At 29.0% G+C, this 15,063-nt stretch overlaps 1 pseudogene across 1 annotated transcript; it reads right to left on the minus strand.

Moving 5' to 3' along the window:
• Positions 1-12,577: 12,577 nt before the first annotated feature.
• Positions 12,578-15,056, minus strand: LOC149511115 (uncharacterized; annotated as a pseudogene). Its single transcript, XR_016334003.1, has 6 exons — positions 14,634-15,056; positions 14,371-14,550; positions 14,209-14,290; positions 13,992-14,088; positions 13,544-13,648; positions 12,578-13,185 (listed from the first exon to the last, which is right to left on the minus strand). The product of XR_016334003.1 is annotated as an uncharacterized LOC149511115 (transcript).
• Between the last annotated feature and the right edge of the window lie 7 nt (positions 15,057-15,063).

Below are 15,063 nucleotides of genomic sequence, written 5' to 3' on the forward strand. Positions count from 1 at the left end.
TTGAGATTTTAGATGAGAAAATCTAAGATTTATTACATGTGAGTCTTTAAACTCAAATGAGAAGTTTTGAACTTTTGGATGTGAATCTCTAAAATTCGAATGTTGGATGTGAGCATTACAATTTGCATGCGAATCCTGAACTTTGGATGAGAATCTCACAAATGCAAATTTTGAAAATCCTACAAGTTTGAATTCTTGCATATATGAAATTTTGAGAATCAAATTTCAAAGAATTCTTGCGAAGCTGAAAAGTTCTTACGAATCTAAACCTTTGAATTTTAAACTCAAATTGTGAATCTTTGAATTTTCATTACAAATTTCATCAAATCTGATCTATGACTCTTCTGGACATGATTGTCAAGGAGCCTTTTATGTTTCAAAGTTGTAATGCCTCTGTTTATAGGAGCATTTTATTTTTCAAAAGTAGTGGTGCCTTTATTTAGAGGAGCATTTTATTTTTCAAAATTATGGTGCCTCTGTTTAAAAGAGTAATTTATTTTTCAAAGTTGTGGTTGCCTCTATTTAAAGAAGCAATTTATTTTTTAAAAGTTGTGGTACCTCTGTTTAGATGAGCAATTTATTTTTCAAAGTTTCAAAGTTGTGGTGCCTCTGTTTAGAGGAGCATTTTTATTTTTCAAAGTTATGGTGCTTCTGTTTAGAGGAGCATTTTATTTTTCTCAAAGTTGTTGAATCTCTGTTTAGAGGAACTTTGTTTACTTTAAAAAATAAAAAATAAAAAATTTGTGTCAGGTTGATTGGGTTGGCTACGTCTTTGCACAATTTTTATTGCATAAAAAATACACAAAGAGGGATAGCTGTAGACATTCCAATCTATCTGGAGTTCTACTTAACTTGGTCTGTTGATTAAATAAATAACAAAAATGAAAAAAAAATGAAAAAGTGATTGAATTTGTGAAAACTGGGTTGAAGAGTTTGGGATGAATTGGAAGAGGTTGAATGAGACTAAAAGTCCAAAAAAATTGGGATTTTCATTCGGCTTTGGATTCTGTCCTATAAATACAAATCCTAGCTAAGCTTGAGACACACAGAAACACACAACAATTCAAGCTGAACTGTTCTTCTACCATCACAAACCCATACACAGACACCATTAACAACTACAGTCACACAATAAACACATAGGCAGAATCTAGAGACAAGAATACCACCATTCAACTAAACAGCAAAAATCACAATTCAACATCAATACAGAGGACCAACACAAAATCAAAAAGATCAAAAAAAAGGTTTGGCAGTAAAGCTTTGGAATTTTCAGAGGTTTCAAATTTTAGGGTTTTCAAGCCTAGCTTTGGAAGGAGATCAAAGAAGCTAACGGTTGGAACATTAATGGAGTACTGCGATGGCCGATGGTGGTGGCACCAAAGGTGACTTATGGTAGTTGTGACCCCTATTGGTTGGAGGGCTTTCAAGGCTCTTTGAGTCGCTAGAAGGAAGGAGGCCAACAAAGAAGTGAAGACTGTTGATGGAAATTTTGTAAACCCGAAATGACAGTCTTCGACCGCTGATGGCGGTGGACGACAGCAACACTAATTGAAACCAATGAGAGGTCACAAATCTTAGTCCAAAAAAGATTTTGGAAGAGACAAAGAAGGCTTGGCAGAGAAAAAAGATAAAAGAAAAGAATAAGGAAGGGTCAACTCGTTCTAAGACTAAACCTGCTTGATTGACCCCACTCATTAAGTTTTGACCTGTTCCAGCTAACCTGATATACAAGTTGGCCCAGACTTGGCCTAGATACTGAAGAGCCCAATTCTTTGATGTAATAATTTAAGCCAAGCTCACCTGAAAAATAAGGCCCAAACCTTTTGCCAAACCCAAGCCTATTTTGGATCAGATTTCGATGATTTTTTTTAGTTTTTATCTCAAGACGAGCCGTTTTTTGAGCCATTCCAACTTTTCTTCCTGTAGTGGAGTCGAGCCGCCAAATCGTATTTCCCGAGCCATTTTGTGTGCCTAGAGTCGAGCCACCAAGTCGAGTTGTTTCCTTATTTTGATATTTTTTTGTTTTTTAATTTAATTTATTTATTTTATGTGTTTTTTTGCATGAAAAAATGTTTAAAAAATATAAAATAAATTTTAGGAATAAATATTAATTATCCAATGATGGAATCTATAGAAATTCTAAATAGCAAATTTCTATAAAATTTTTAGGTGAGAAATTCTATCTAAATTCACCCCAAATTGTGGAATAATTTAGATAAAATTTCAATAACAATAATTAATATTTATTTTCAAACAAAAAAATAAAAAAAAATTTGGGTTGAAAATATTTGATAATTATCCAAGGATAAGATTATTAGAAATTTCAAATAGTAAATTTTTAAAAAAAATCTCTAGGTGAGAAATTTTCTTTAAATTTATCCCAAATTGTGAAATAATTTAAATAAAATTTCAATAAAAATAATTGTCATATTATTTTCTTTCCAAAAAAAAAAGAATTTCTAAATAAGCCCAAATGATGGAAAATTTTGAAATTTTGAAAAAAAATATTTCTAAATTGACCCAAAAGGTTAAAAATTTAGAAATAAAAAAAAGAAAGAAATAAAGAGAATTTATAAATAGGCCCAAATTGTGAAAAATTTAAAAAAGAAAAAAGAAAAAATATTTCTAATTTGGCCCAAATTGTGGAATAATTAGATATATTTTTAACAAAAAATAAATAAATAATTAAACTTTTTTTTCTGACGACAAAGCCTCTTCAAAAAAATAAATAAGATTCTTTAATACTCTTGAGGTAAAAAAATATTTTTAAGAATTCTACCAGATTGATGGAAGAATCTTATAAATTATTTCTTATATTTAACATAAAAATTTGAAACTATTAGACTCAAGACCTAAGGATAAATTTAAAATAATATGATACTATCTTTCGGATGGGCATGTGGGGTGCTATAACATTCTCCACATGTAATTGAACTCTCGAACCTTGTTTTAGTTAGTAAACCCGAACCTATTCTTTTAAAACCCTTAGTTAAGCTTAGGAGCTCCTTAAAAGGATAGATTCTTTAGGTGGTCAATCACACCTAGTTAAAAAAGATTGGTGGCGAATCCATTTGTTAAGTTTAGCTATAGATTTATGGATCTATACGTTATGACACCTTAAATACTCAAAACCCTAAACCCTTAAAACCCAAAACCCTAAATACTCAAAACCCTAAAACCTTTAAAACTCTAAACCTTAAACACTTAAAACCTTAAACCCTTAAAACCTAAAACCCTAAAAATATAAACCTTAAATTCCCCAAAATCAAAAACCCTAAACCTTAAATTTCAAAACCCTAAAAAACAAAAACCTAGAGCTTAAATTTAACTCAAAACTTAAATTCGACTCACAATCCCTAAATCATCCCAAAACCCCAAAAACCATCTTAAAATTCTAAAGATACGTATGAAAATCTCTTGTGAAATAATTTGTTCCTGAATGTCGCTTAGAAAATAAGGTATATAAGAAATTTTATTTCATCAAGTTTTTTGTACAAGTCCTTAACTTGCAACAATAATGCGATTAAATAAAAAAATTAAAAAATAAAATTTTAAATATAAATAGTCACACCTAATCTCAGTCTAGAGGTTAAAGGGTCTAGGTGATCTCATTATATTTAAGAACCCAAACTTCAAATGGCATCTCATCATCATGCACATCATCCATTGGCATATATGCACTTATGGATCATTACTCTCATTCATTACGCATGTCTATACCTTTTACAATTTTTTCTTAGTTAGTTGTAGTATAATTAGTTTTTACATAAGATGTTTTTGTAAAAAACATTATTCAAAAATAGATTTTTAAATAAATTAAAAATAACATTCCAAAGGAAATAATTCTTGATACTCTACCTAGAACCCATACCCAAAACCATCCTAGAATTCTAAGGATACGTATGAAAATCTCTTGTGAAATAATTTGTTCATGAATGCTACCTAAAAATGGGGTATATAAGAAATTTTATTTCATTAAGTTTTTTGTACAAGTCCTTAACTTGCAACAAAAATGCAATTAAATAAAAAAAATAAAAAATGAGATTTTAAATATAAATAGTCGCACCTAATCTTTGCCTAAAGATTGAAGGGTCTAGATGGTCTCATTATATTTAAGAAACCGAACTTAAAATGGCATCTCATCATCATGCACACCATCCATTGGCACATATGCACTTATGGATTATTACTCTCATTCATTACGCATGTCTATACCTTTTGCAATTTTTTCTTAGTTAGTTGTAGTTTAATTAGTTTTTGCATAAGATGTTTTTGTAAAAAAAAAAAAAAATTCAAAAATAGATTTCTATATAAATTAAAAATAATATTTTGAAAGAAATAATTATTGGTACTCTGTCTAAATATTGAGGAGTCACCAACAATTAATTTCTGCAATGAGTGTTATTTTTATTTTAAGAAATATTATAATAAATCTTAAACAAAAAGAGTCCTTTTAAATTTTGTCTAGATGTTGTAAAATTTTAAAATAAGTCTTTAACTTAAAATTTTCATTAATATTCTTAAATAAAATATTAATAAAATTACTTTCGTTATCAAAAAAAATACAAGGAATTGTTATTAAATTTCAAATTGAAATCATTTTATCTAACATAAAAAATAATATATGATTAATTGATATCAATTTATAAGCGTTGTGAGAATGTTAATCATTTTTCACATGTAATCGACTCCCGAATCTAATTTTATTTTTCGTAAATTATAAATTATTTTTTTAATAAACTTTAAATTTATTTTTATAATTTTATTAAAAAAATAAATTTTTAAATGACTAATTACATTTTTTTAAAAATTAATAATGATTCTTACTATTTTCTCTCAATTTAAACGTCTTTTCATCTAGCTATTCAAAAACTATTATGACAAGGGTTCTCTCCAAGATCAACATGAGCATTAGTTCAAGTGACAATGAGCTAGAAAGCCAAGAAAATCAGGCCTCAAGGTGCACCTGGGGTCTAAGATGCGGGACCAAGTCATAGGGCATGTGTGAGGGCAGAGGACTCCAGGGGCCAAGCCGGGTGCTCAGGTTCGAAAAGCCTCTTGACAGACCCATGAACAGGCACTACAACAGATAGGTCTGGAACCTTCTAGACTCTATGTAGTCCCATCTGATTTAAACACTCTAGGGTATTCATCCTATAGCATTTGAGCTCCTATGTAGTTTGAATGTATTCTTAGGACTTCATATAAGCCGTCGATTGATTTAAACTCAACCGTTGATATAATAGGGTCTCAACTATAAATAGAAAGTTATTCTACCCTCATTTATACATCAGAACCTTGAATAATACAATATACTCCTGCCTTATATTTGTTTTTTTCTCCTTAGCTTTCCATCAAATATTTGGTGTGCCTTGTGTTTTGCAACAGCTTGGAACAGCTTGGATGGCTAAGTACTAGTATTGAATGCCCGAACACTTTTCTTACGGAAAAAGTTGATCTTAGACATCGAAAGAATCCATTCTCAAATTCAAGAGATGCATAGACCTGAGCTTCCAATGACAGGTGCATGTAAAAATTTTCAATTATTTTTTCCGGTTTTATTGGTTCAAGTATTTTAACTAAAGACATACTAATTGCTAAATGCTCCGAAAGCTGACAAGAGAAAACAAAATAATGCTAATGTGCATAAATAATAATGCAAATTTCAAGGACAAAGTTCTTATATTTATTTGATCTATTCGGGTCATTATATTTTCAAATTCTTTCTCATTTCATTTTATCAATTTCGTCGATTTTGTTTGTGTAGGATGCATTTACCTAAAGTAAATATTATAACTACCAAATTATAATTTGCCCAAGCCTCCAAATCTTGCAAGTCATTGTATGGTAAAAAGAAATTCCCTTGAATGTCATTATTTTCTGATGTCTACGAAACGTAAATTTAATGTTGGCCATTACCAAATCATGTTTTAATAGCGGTGACGAAAATCCGAATGCAAAATTTTAGTCTTGGTTTGTTCACTGCCGGGACAATTTTGCTTGGTACTTCCATTAATAGAAAATTTTGGAGCCAAAAGTGTTGCAAAAGTCGTGTATCACCTCTTGCAAAACTTTTACCCCTTATTCTTGGCTTTTAGACCAAAAATCATTCTCTCCAAAAGAAAATAGTGCTCAAGTTAATTGACTTTCATTTCATGCCATAGCGATTGAAAATGTGCGAAGATAATAATATTTTGTCCTTGTTAATAGAAAATTAAAAAAAAAAAAGAAACCAATTTTTAACTATTCAAAATATTATGACTCCAATTAATGTTTTAATTATTTGGACTTTGGATTTTTAATAGTTCGGGATTTTCGTATTTGAATTTTGAATGATCGAACTGATTGATTTACAGTGTTACCATTTCATATAATATCTAATTAAAAAACCCAATAAAATTCCATTTGTACCAAATTTTGTTTCAAAAACGAAAATAGACGCTTTTCAATGTATCAACTTATGTTTACCAAAGCTTCATAATTAATTCAGAGGGAAAAAAATTATAAATTTGGATTTACGTTGTTACTTTATCTTAAGCAAAAGTTGAAGATCTTATTAAGTTAATAAAATGGACATACTAGACCGGGATATGAATCCTAGTTTCCTACATTTTCTTGCTATGAAACAACAAAAATTGCTTAAAACTCACCTCATATGAAAAAAAAAAAAAAAGAGAAAAAATGGGAAAAAAATTTAAGAAAAAACATGCATAAGGTCAATGAGGTGTAATTGATTAACCTACACATTGTTTGCCTAGTTAGTACATATTTCTAATATATCTTCTTGATTAAGTCATTCATAATCCATTTGATGGCAAGCAATGCTATAATATATTTAAGCATCAAATTGATCATTCTTTTCACCTCATTGTGAAAAGAAAGGGAAGAATTCATGATAATGTCAATAATAGGGATGGCAATTTCAGCTGTACTCTACGGATTAATTATTTTTCACTTCAAATGAGTACCGATATAAGGAGAAATTTATACCCAATAAAGATAATCGAGTAATCAGATTTGGACATTATCAAATTCGGAGATGGAGACTAGAAAGGTAATACCTGTCCCGTTGATCATCCAATACCTGACATATATAAAAAATATATATATTTAATTTCTCTTTATTTTTTATTTTTTAAATAATATATAAGTTGTAAAAAAAATATTTTACTTAGCACTTTATCAAATGAAACTATTTTTTTATTTTATTGAATTGTTTGGTGTAGATTTATTATATATGATTTTTTGAATTATTGTGTTATTTTTAAATAATAATCGAATATTCGAGTAAAATTTAAATTACTCAACCTAGAGATAGATTACAAAAATATTACTCAGACAAATACAAAAACAAACACGTATATTATAACAAAAAGTATCATATCCGTCCTGATAATGAGCTGTTATCATCCCTAGTCAATAAGAGCGAGCCCAAACAGTTGCAATTTGAGACTCGCTCCTAGCTAGAAAGGACAATATAAGGGGAATTTGATGCATGGATGGTTGTTGAATAATATGAACAATATATTGTCTTAATTTGAAGTTGAAGATGACACAAAAAGCTATGTAATGGATAAAGCCAACGTGTCTTGATCAAGTTGGACCGTCCTAGTGATCGAAGTGATGAAATCAATCCAAAGTACAAAGAAAGAAACTTAGATTTCTTATATCATATGTTGTTTCCATTTATGGAATTTAGATTGATCGATTGATCACTTTTTGATCAATCGGTATCGGTACAATGTATATTGGACAAGCTTGAGTGCAAGATATATGTGTCAATTTCTGGCTACTCGACATTGATTGGAAAAGCAAGTTTTGCTGTTTACCCCTCCCTTTTTGCACCCCTTGCAATATGGAGTTCGAGTGTACGATGGATTAGTTTTTGCATTGTTTTTTATATGTTGATGCATTGATAGGCCTTTTGTTGAACAATTTTACGAAATTTTGTTTTTTATATGTTGGACAAACTATATTAGCTCAAGCATAAAAATTTACTATCCATTTACAAGTTTATACGATTATTTATATAGAAAAATAATGGATTAATTTATGTATATGATAAACACAATAGAATATATTATAATTTTTTTGGATAATCTTGCGTGTTTTGTCGGATTGGATGAATGCACAATTTCAGATCATATAACATTTTCATTAACAAGTAAAAATTTGAAGTTACATATATGTTGGGTATAATATTTTTGCATTGTTTATATACATTACATTACATGGGGAAAATTCTGTGTACTCTCAAAATCCAACAAAATTCTTTATAAAAGCTTAAGGAAGAAAATTACAAATGACACCGGTTATTAGATGAGTACATAAAAAAAAAAAAAAAAAAGCTTTAAGAATAGAATTTATGGATCTCATCACTCTTATATCACCTCATGTTTCCTAAATTCAATAAAGGAACAAATTCCTTTAATTAATTTTTTTTAATGTCTACAGGGACAAGAGTACTCAAAGAGTGAGAAAATTCACATGAAGATGAAGGCCCATTTTGGACATATTATGCCATGGATATTTGTGATGAATATAAATATATAGTTTGTTGAGTTCTAGATTGCCCTCTTCAGTCTTCACTTCTGAAATTTCTTAACCAAGTACATGATATGCAATGAATAAAAATGATAATAGATAGTAAATAAATGTATGATTGTTATTATTTGAATTGTTTATATTGGATTTAGATAGTTATAAATGGATAATTAATGGATTTAAATAAAAAAATTTATTTTTTGTGATGAATTCAAATAGAATATAAATAGTATCTTATAAATATCTAATATTTAATATCTAAATTTATTTAAATTTTAATGAATAATAACGGATATTCAAATTCATATCTAAATTCATTATCCATTCATATATGTAAAATATGTAAAATTTTATATTTGTGGAAGGTTTCAAACCTTGATAAATAATTTTTGTTTGTTATTAATGAAGAATGAATTTAAATTTTAAATTTTAAATTTAAATTTTGTTCATTTTATATTTTAATAAAAAAAATTTAAATAAACAGATATTTTAACGAATTTAAATATTTAAAAGAATACTATTTATTTAAATGGATTTGAATTTAAATAATAATATTAAATATAAACAAATTATAATATTATAAATATAAAATAAATTAATACACAAATTTCTAAAAAAAAAAATTAGATATCCACTCTGTTGTCTCTAAGTAAAGCCTAGCCTAGACTGCAGAGGAAAAGTCATTAAGAATTAATACAATAGTAAGTAAGACAAATCTGCTCATTTGGGAGACCAATTCCCTTATCTTGTAGTTGTTGTTGTATGCTAAACCTAAATACTATACGATCACATTAAGCACAATTCTCTAGTTTTTTTTTTTTACTATTTTATTATTTTTTACCTTTTTACACATTTGTGCAATCGTAGAATTAGATGAATTCTTTACATGCTATTGGTTTAATTATTTTTTGGGTTTCTCAAAATCCCACATTTTACTGCATGGTAGTGTTGAAAAGGCAACTCTTACTGCACAAAAAACATAGTCCTACACCTATATTAAGAGGGCAACTTCCCAAGTTTTGCAAAGGGTTATGCATGTGAAGTATGAACATCTAGATTTTTTTTTTTTTAAACAAGACTGAAATATCAAAGCCAAATAATTAAAATACATACATGATCTCCTAGAAAAGTCTAATGCAACGATGTTTTTTTTTTTTTTTTGTCCTTATTTGATGAATAGTGATTTTGATTTAGTTTTAACTTTCCCAAAAATAGACAATATTGTGATCCTCTCTCATGGAATATTCATTGCTGGATATTAATCAATTAATAGCCCACAATCTTTTGTTAGACAAATGAAATCAACCCAAGTGAGTGGAGAAAGAAAATGACTTGGTAGTCGTCACAAATCACAATGGCGACCTAAGATTTAATTATGTGATGGATTAATTTTTGTCTCATTTACTCAGTTGCTTAATTTCTGTTGACGTTTGACAGATTAATTACTTATAGTAAGGTGTTTTTCAGTAACTTTTAATTGAAAGTAATGGCTTAAATTTTGGAAGCGAAATTGGAGTTTATCAAATGGAACAAAAAAGATTATTTCCCATTAATAATCTTAACTGGCCTATTGAATTTCATAATAACCCAAAAAATATTAATACTAAGATTTTATTCTCAAAGTACTGGTATAAGAGGGATCAAATGAATGTTTAATCCTAAACAAAAATTTAAACAATTTAAAAAGTAAAACTTGTGCTAAAATTTTTATTGTTCATCAAGTATTTCTTAAGTTTTTTTTATATAAATACAAATATTAGCTACTCTTTTACATATTATTGATCTACCTATGTTAGAAAATATTACCAAAATCTCATTATCGTGAGAAAAAAAAATTAAAGCCGGAGGCTTTTAAAAATTCATGTTCAAATTCAAAAAAAGATATTACACTTAAAAATGTTGAGAACTTTAATTTCGTTCGTAAAATTAAAAAATTACACTAATAGTGAATAAAAACAAATTCATTATTTTAATTAATATTTATATATAAGTGTCAAACTTCTCTAAGATAAAGGTGGGAAGCTGAAATCTCGCCCTCCGCATCTAAGCTCTTAAATCAAATCTCTTAATCCCCTTTAAGAAAATTGCCAAACATGCCCAAGCAAGGCTATTAATTAGCCAATAAAACAAAATCATAAAAAGAAGAAAAGAACAAGAGGTACCAAAAAGGGGAGAAAAGAACAAAATAAAGGCAATGAAACAAAATGAAACATAAAAACCAAAAGCCTATGAGGGTTGTCTACTTTCATTGCACTGAGATTCCAAGCACAAATGGAAAAGGATTAAGAAGAAGAAAATACCATAAATGCAATTCCAAAATCAAATATAGCTCTCATAGGAATGGCAATCTTCTTGGCCACATGCCCTTTGTCTTTTGGTCCATCACATGCAAGTAGACAAACAAGTTGTCAATAAACCATTGATATAATTGGTTCTCTCCCATTTCCTTCATCATTTCCTTGTTTTTGCTTCTCTCTTTCTTAAAAAAAAAAATTTCCCTTTTTCTACATGTACAAAAGGAAGCATTGTAACAACTCAAATCTAAGATTTTTATCCAAAGTTCACTTTACCTTTGCTATGTTGAGTTATGCCAAATCAATTTTTTATTTTTTCTCTTGCTTAAAAAAATAGTAATGAAGTACTTAAGTTGATACATATGTCTCATGCAAAATATGACAAATAAATAACCAACAAGACTTACATAAAATGATACTTAATATGCCATTGAATGAAAATTTTGAATTCGAATCTTAAATTTTGAAATACAAGGTATTATATTATTTAATTGTAAAATCATTTTTAAACAAAGGGAAAAAAAAAGGGGAGTGGGGTTTTGGTTATTTCCACAACTTTCATAGCTTAGCCAAACATTTGACCTAAAAGTGAATTATTTGAAGGCAAAAAATTCAGCCATGGTATGATATGTCTATACTTTCTTGGGAGGAGACCTATATATCCCTCCCTATTTACCTACTATGTCTAATCAACAAAAGAAATGGTATGATTGGTTTTTATTCTCTTTTCAATGTGAAGTAATTCAATAATTAATGATTTATAACAATCGAATTACTCACTCGTTGAATTAATATGTAATTTGTTATTAAAATATAATTTAATAAGACGAATTATTTTGATTGTAACACTACAAATTAAGTTATTAATTGTTTAAAGAAACATTAATAAAAAGAATTACTTGAAGGAAAAAATTTTATTCATGGTGTGAAATGTCAATACCTTATTTGGAGAAAACCTATACATCTATCTCTATTTTTTTTTTTTTTACAAAAAAAAAAAACGTAACCTACAAATAATTAAAATTAAGATTGTAAGCGTTACAATTTTATTCTCTAATTTGTTAAATGTTATCTCTAATTATATTAATTAGTTAAGTTAAGTTCAAATTCCTCTATTTATCTAGTATGATTAATCACAAAAACATAAATGTCATGTTTGGTCTTTATTTTCTTTTCCATTGCGGATCAGTAATTAAACAAATGGTTTAATTAGCAATCAAATTACTCGCTACAGTAATTTGATGATAGAAATTATATTTAAAGAAAAACTACTAATTAAGTTATCATTTAAATCAAACAACAAAAAAACAAAATAAAAGTGAAGAAACCACATTAACTCACTAGAAAATTAATGACAAGGATTTTTTTTTTTTTTTTTTTTGGTTTTTGGGCACATGAAATTAGTTGGTTACTGGCAATTGGTTTCCATATCAAAAAACAATTGAAGAAATTATTACAAGAAGCATTGAAGAAGACAATAAAAAGAACAGAAGTACAGAATAAAACAGGTTTTTTCCATTAGTAATAAAGGATCTTCCTCGGGGCACATGCGTTGTCCTCTTATAGGATGATTTAATTTGTTAGACATTGCTATGTATTGTTTTGTACCCAATCCTCTGATGTTTTAATCTTTTTCAAGTCAGTCCAAAGGGACTTCAGCTCCTATTGAAGCAAAACAATAAGAACAATTAAGTGAAAATTATTAGAACTTTCATATGTTATTTGAAAATAAAATTTTATGCGCGCGTGAAATGAATGTATTAGATGAGTACCTATATCTTTTTCTAATAGCAAATTATGTTAACTTAATTAAAACAGTAGTAAAATTTTTGTTAAAAAAAAATTCTCAAACACTTGTATTGATGTAAAAATTATGGATAATTAAACAGTTTAAACTTGCAAACTTAAAAGGGTTATGATCAGCCACTTATGACAAAAAAAATAATGCTCTTAGAGTTAGGCCGGGCTTGAGCCTGGGGCTTATGAGATTCGAAGACATGCCATTTCCCTTGGGCCATAATGTCAATGTTGGACTGCGGATTAAAAAAAAAAATGACCATTTCCAGATGTCGTTGGAACAATCTAATAATCTTTGCATCAATAAATTTTTTCTTTTATATCTCTTTCAAATGATCTTATCATATAATAAAATCATAGTAATAATGAAGTTTTAAAAAAAAGAAAAAAGAAAACTCATAATTGTTATCAACTAATTAATTGCCAATGTTGTTGAATGTCTGCACAATCATTTTTCTTTTCTCAAAACATGGTAGGCAGGCTGTTAGTACGACTATCAGGGTTCGTCCGCATAGAGTTCCCCAGCAATTTGACACACCCTTAAGTCCTATAATATATGCATGTATAGCTGTAATGATCGGTACAAAGCAAGAATTATCCTTAAAAAGTAACATCTAGTATATTTAAATTTTAAATCTCGATATCTGTAATCTTTTTTTTCATCTCAAATTACGATCTTTTTTGTAAAAAAAATTTACAAAATTAGTTTAAAATAGGCTCAATATTATAAATCTATAAGCCCAAAAGAATCGAACAGGCTTAAATTTTGAGCCCAATTGGTTTGAAATAATGAACCCTTTTGGAATATGTAAAGAAATATTGATATTTAAGCATTTTTTTTTTCAGGTTTGTTTATTAAAAAAACATATTTAGTTTATTACACATATAAAGCTTAAAATAGTTACCATTGCCGTATGAACCCGAAGTACCAGATGATGCTGGTGATGGTGGTTGTCGATGCTCAAGCTGCAGGTCCAACCCAAGGTCCCGACAGTCAGCACCAAAGTAGCCTGGATCAAAAGTTTTCGCAAATTATACATATTTAAACTCCCAAATTAACTATTGGCTTGGCTAAGCAACACAAAAAACAATACTCTTGATCTGTATCACCTTTCAAAAACCTCTTTTAACACCAACAAAATCCATTATTCAAAAAAGTTTTTGACTTTGAAACCAATTGGCAATAGATGATCAAATTTAAAATTCATTACAATTTAGCTTCAACCTAGTTATATTTTCAAGATATATTACCCTCAAAATTATACTTTTCTGCTCATTAATTTATGCTTTGTTTAACCTAACAAGATCAAGAGAGGTAAAGAAAAGAAGCCAACTTAGAAGGTTTAAAACAACTTAGATTAAACAAATTCTCTGAGCCTTGATTGCAGTGACAGATATGTCCAGTTCCATTACTCACATTTTCCATCACCACACCAAACAAAATGACAACCTGTGGAGTAAAAGAATAGCTCATTTCCTTTAGTTGGAATTATATTTTTTTCGAACATGGCAATGAAACTGAAGTAATTAAAAACATAAAACATAAGTATAATGGTTTATATATACGGTTAGTCTGATTTGCTAGTGGTGGAAGAGAAGCTGGGGCGGAGGTGGTGATGGATTTCCCTAGCCACAAAGAAAGTCAACCGTGCCTGCAATTGTTGAGTAAATAAATTATGGTATTAATTTCTTTCCTTTTGCTCTTTGAGAAAAGAGAGTGTGAGAAACTCACAGGAATCAGACAAGAGGGGGAGTTGAAAGGTCCAATCTGAAACTTTTTCCAACCAGGTTTACATTTGCAGTCAAATCCAAGCAGTGAATTGTTCGAAGCTTTACATATTCCTTGCCCACAATTTATAATCGAACAAACAATATCTGCTACATGTTCCACCATCGACAATATCATCAGCAACTACAGCACAGATAAAAACATCGAGCTTAGCAGAATCCAAATCCCACCATAACTGAAAAATCAAAATGTTTATGAAGAATTACCTTCGAATGGATTTAAAATTACTTGTGAAGAAGTGGCTGTTACAGTTGAAGAAGTGGCTGTTACAGTTGAAGAAGAGAGAAGAAAAGAAGGAAAGAAAAGAGAGTGGGATTGAGATTCCAACTATCCATTGGTACGAGTGCAGCAAGGGGCGCAGCAAGTTGCTGAATACAGTTGGACGTATTTATAGAAATAAAGGCAGATCATGGGACCCAAATAGTGTTTTAACTTATCTATATAGATTCTGATTGGGGTCTTTCGCTTTGGCTGACTCAAACTGTCCGTAACCTTGTTCCCGTAACAGGAAGGAAGAACACGAAAGGAATAAGCATAACACGTCAGGTTCAACTCTTACTTATCCAACCTAATATTTCGAAAAGAACAAAGGCATTCCATTTATTTTCCGAACTAGTCTGGACCCAGTTCAGTCTC

Source organism: Durio zibethinus, chromosome 26, assembly GCF_047325235.1.
Source record: "Durio zibethinus cultivar Kanyao isolate XHJ-2024 chromosome 26, ASM4732523v1, whole genome shotgun sequence".
NCBI lineage: Eukaryota > Viridiplantae > Streptophyta > Magnoliopsida > Malvales > Malvaceae > Durio > Durio zibethinus.